The following is a 5,000-nucleotide window of genomic DNA, read 5'->3' on the forward strand; positions in this document are numbered from 1 at the left end:
TCCGAGATCAGACGAGATCGGGCGTGACTTTTTTTTTTTTTTTTTTTTTTTTTTTATTAAGAAATTTCAATCAATAAAATACAATAAAAATAAATACAATAAAAAATACATATTTTCTTCTACATACATCTCTACATCACATATATTTCATTTACATACATTATTTAAAAAACTCCATCACTTCCCGGCAGCTTCCACATTTGGTCTTTAAGGACACAACAAACTTTTGGGGTAAAAATATCATAAAAAGCATCCAACATATTTTCACATTTAAAATAAACATACAATCTTTCAATATACAATTCAGTTTTCCTTTTAAACATAGTCCAAACATCCAACACAATTTTTTCCTTTTTAGCCACAGTTCTTCTCTCCCATATTGCACTTTTCATCAACATTACACACAGATTTATAAAACTTTTGTTTTGACACTTCTTTTCCCAACCAAACATCACAACTCTGTTCCATTCCATTACACTTTCATCCCACTCCTCAGTCAACTCTTTAATTAAGCATTTACATTTCCTTAAAAATTCCTCCAGTTCTTTACAGTATAAAAATATATGTAAAATCCACTCTTCCTTTTCCTGGCACACTTTACACAGAGCGTTTTGCTCAATTCCTATTTTATTTAAAATTGCCTCAGTAAAAATCACTTTATGTCTTATAAAATATTCTAAACATCCCAATTTTGTTTCCACACACTTCCCCCTCATGTTTCTCCATATACACTCTTTTTTTAAATCTTTGAATTTCTGCACCCAGTATTCATTTGCAATTGGCTCTTTAAAAACATCATCTCTAAAAGAACAATAAATCATTTTCACAGTACATTCCTTAAAATCATTCACTTTCCCCCCCAATTTCACATAAATACATTTCTCTTTTGGCTCTCCTTCCATACATTCTATTCTTTTAATCCACTCTTTGGGTATTGCACTTTTAATGATTTCATACTTATTTAAAATTTCTTGTTCACTGTAATCCTCTTTTGCCTCCTCCATTGCATCCACAATAAATTGTGTTGGTAAAAACCCTTCTTTGAATTCATATAAAACGTCTCTCACTCTTGTTATCCCCACTTCCATCCATTTCTTTAAAAACATTTCTTTGTCTTGTTTTAAAATGTTTTTGTTTAAGAACAGAGGTTGATTTAAAATGTTTTCTCTCCCATGTGGATCATACTCGACTTTGGCTAAAAATTTTCCCCAGGCACTCAAAATTTCTCTATAAAACTCTGGTAGTCTTTCCATCATCCAAATTTTCGTTTTCATCCATAAAATTCCATCCCCCATATTAAAATTCCCACATTTGTTTAAAAAATATTTCATGGTCTTTTTCCACTCTGCTTTGCCCTCATCTTGTATGTATTTCTTCACTATTTTAACTCTCAAACTATTTTTTCTCTGTTCCACATCTATTAATCCTAAACCCCCCTTGTCTACTGCCCCTAAAAGTGTGTTAAAAGCTATTCTTGCTGGTTTCCCCTCCCATAAAAAGTCAAGAAAACATTTCTTCAGCCTCTTTTCTGTCCACAATGGCATCTCCGACACATATAAAACATACCATAGCTTAGAAACCATTAAAACATTCAATATTAAAACCTTCCCTTTCAAGTTTAATGTTCTCAATTTCCAAAAATTTAACCTTCTCTCTATTTCTGTTACTAGTTGCTCCCACATTTCATCTCTTACTTTCCTCTCATTTTTCCCCATTAAAATTCCTAAAATCCTTATTTCTTCCACTTCCTTGAAATTAAAACAATCCCTTAAAATCATAGCTTTACCAAATCTCATATACACCGTCTTATCTTCATTTACTTTACTCCCAGATCCTTTACAATATTCTTCTACAACCTTCATAACTTCTTTAACGCTCTCCTTTCCTTTTACTATTATCGTTGTGTCATCAGCATATTGAAAAACCTTCCCTTCAGACTTGTTTTCCTCAATTTCAATTCCAGTTATTTCTTCTTTTTGTTTTATAGCCAATCCCAACGGTTCCGATACAAGTGAATATAATAACGCTGAAAGTGGACACCCCTGTCTTATTGATCTTGTGATTTTAAAACATTCTGTTAAAAACCCATTACATTTTATTCTTGTTAAAGCACCCTTATATAAAATCTCAATCCATTTAATAAAATCTCCCCCAAAACCAAATTTCTTTAAAACATCAAATAAATACCCGTGTTCAACCCTATCAAAAGCTTTTTCAAAATCTAAACTAATTACGTATCCTTCTTCTTTCTCTTCTTTCAAGTACCATATTGTGTCTCTTATGCTCATTGTCGTGTCCGCTATATCTCTTCCTTTTACTCCGTACGCTTGATTTGTTTTGATTATACTTGGCATTACTTCCTTTAACCTGTTTGCTAAAACTTTCGCTAAAATCTTAAGATCTGTGTTTAGCATTGTGATTGGCCTGTAGTTTTTTAAATCTACTTTTTCTCCTTTCCTTTTATATATCAGTTTTGTTATGCCCATCCCCATTCTTTCATTAACTTCTTCTTTTCCAAAAATTTCTCTAAAAACTTCCTTTAAAATCTTTGTTAAAATCTCTTTAAAACATATATAAAATTCACTTCCTAAACCATCTATTCCTGGACTTTTCTTTTTATTCAGCTGCTGTATTGCTCTTTCTATCTCCTCTTCTCTGACTTCTTGATCACATTCTTTTTTATCTTCCTCGCTAATTTTTGCTTTTATCTGATTCAACAATTCCATTTTTTCGTTTTCTTTTACACCTCTTGTACTAAAAAGCTCTTCATAAAAATTCCTTATTTCTTCTAAAATTTTTTCATTCCCTTCTACAATTTCCCCATTTTTTCCTCTTATCTCTTTAATCGTTTCAGCTTTCCCTTTCTTTTTTTCCAAATCAAAAAAAAACTTGGTGCATTTTTCTCCCTCCACTGTATATTTAGCTTTGCTTCTTAACCTCGCCCCCTCATATTCTTTTTCCTCTATTTCTTTCAGTTTTCCCTCCATTTCCTTTATCTTTTGTATATCTTTATTTTCTTTATTCAATTCCACTTCCAAACTTTCCTTTATTTCTTTTTCTTTGTATCTTTTGCATTTGTGTATTATACTACAATACTTAATCGAGAATTTTTTAATTAAAAACTTTACGTTCTCCCACCATATTCTCTTATCTTCTTCATACATTTCATTTTCCTTTTCTTTTTCTATAATTTCTTTAACCTTTAAAACATAGTCTTCATTTTCTAACATTTTAGTATTTAAAACCCATATCCCTGGCCCTCTTTGCACTTTATTCCAGTCCATTTTAAAAAATAAAAACTTGTGATCGCTCAAACTTGTGTCTTCATACTTAATATTTTCGATAAAATTCTCCACATTCCTCGTACATAAAATAAAGTCAATTCTTGTTTTGCACACAAAGCTCCCTACTATTTGTATCCTTGAAAATTCTTTTTTCCTTTCATTTCTTTCTCTCCACACATCTATCATATTATTTTCTGCCATTAATGCTTTTAATTCTTTTCTCCCTGTATCAGTTTTAAAAACCATTCCTTCTGCCATGTCATGTTTATTAAAAACCGTGTTAAAATCCCCCATCATTATTATTTCCTTATACTTCTTTACAATACTTCTTAAAACATTAAAAAACTCTTTCTTTTCTTTCTCTTCCGTTGGTGCATGTACATTTACTAAAATCAATTCTCTTCCTTCATGTATTGTCTCAACCACCATACATTTTCCCATCGTATCTTTGTATAGAATTTTACTTGCTTTAAAAACATCATCCTTCATTAAAAAAGCCACTCCTCTTCCAAACCTCCCATCTCCATTATTGTATAAAATCCCTCCTTCCCATCTCTTTTTAAAATCATTCATCACATTTTCTCTCCAGTTTGTTTCTTGTAGCACAATAATGTCTTCTGTTTTACATTTTTCTTTTACATTTTCAAATTTCCTTAAGTTCAAAAGTCCTCTCGCATTAAAAGTCACACAACTTAGTACCATTAAAAATAAAAAGAATAAATATCTAAAAACCATTATTCTTAGTCTTTCTCCTCCAGTTCCTTTAACACCTCAAACCTGTTTAAACACTCGATTAGTCCTTTTTTCAACACTTTTTTCCTTGCAGTTTCTATATTTGGCTTTACCTTTAGCAATCTTCTTCGTCCTTGTCCCCTCTCCACTTTTTTCTTCTCGTCCTCCTCCATCCTTATTTCTCCTTCGCTGTCTGTTTCTTTGTCTTGTTCTTTTCCTTTTTGTCCATGATTTGAAGATATGTCCATTGGTGTCAACAGCGTGTCCTCTTCACTTATCTGTTCATCATCCTTTTCATTTCCTCCTTCTCCTTCTTGTCTGTTGTTTGTTCCTTCCTCTGCTTCCTTTGGTTGTGATTCGTCCTCTTCTTGTCTTTCCTCGTTGTTTCCTTCATGCACCTGTCTGTCTACCTGTACTTCCCTTCCTCCTACCTCTCCCTCCATCCAGCATTCACATTTATTTAAAATTTCTTGGCAATCCGGGCACCTGACGGCGTTGCAATCTCGTGCAAAATGGCCCCTTTCCTCACACTTATAGCACTTGAAATCTGGGCAATCTTTCAGTAGATGTCCTGGGCTCATGCACAGCCGACAGGTCTTTACCTGGTGGCTGTGCATCACCCTAAAGTACTGTGGCCCTTCCGCTGTTTCCAGCTTTGTGCTATAAGGGAGTGATGCCACTTCTTTGGGGAACCTCACCTTCACAAACCTGGTGCCGTCTTCTACGTCAGTGCCCGGATAGCACCTTCTTTTGATTTTAGATATGGGGGAAACCCCCCATCCTTCCAATTTGTCCAAAATTTCATTATCCTCCAGGTAGACAGGCAGGTGCATGAATGAAACAACGTAATCTTTATTTTGCAGCTTCTTTACTTCACAGTCCACTCCCTTTATTGTCAATCCATCGATTAAAACGTCGCACATTTCTTCCTGTTCTAGTGTCAGTTCATATTCTTTGCCTTGCCTGGGTCTTACAGCCAACACC

Source organism: Siphateles boraxobius, unplaced genomic scaffold, assembly GCF_051911475.1.
Source record: "Siphateles boraxobius isolate OS27281-9 unplaced genomic scaffold, OSU_SipBor_1 160, whole genome shotgun sequence".
Lineage (NCBI taxonomy): Eukaryota > Metazoa > Chordata > Actinopteri > Cypriniformes > Leuciscidae > Siphateles > Siphateles boraxobius.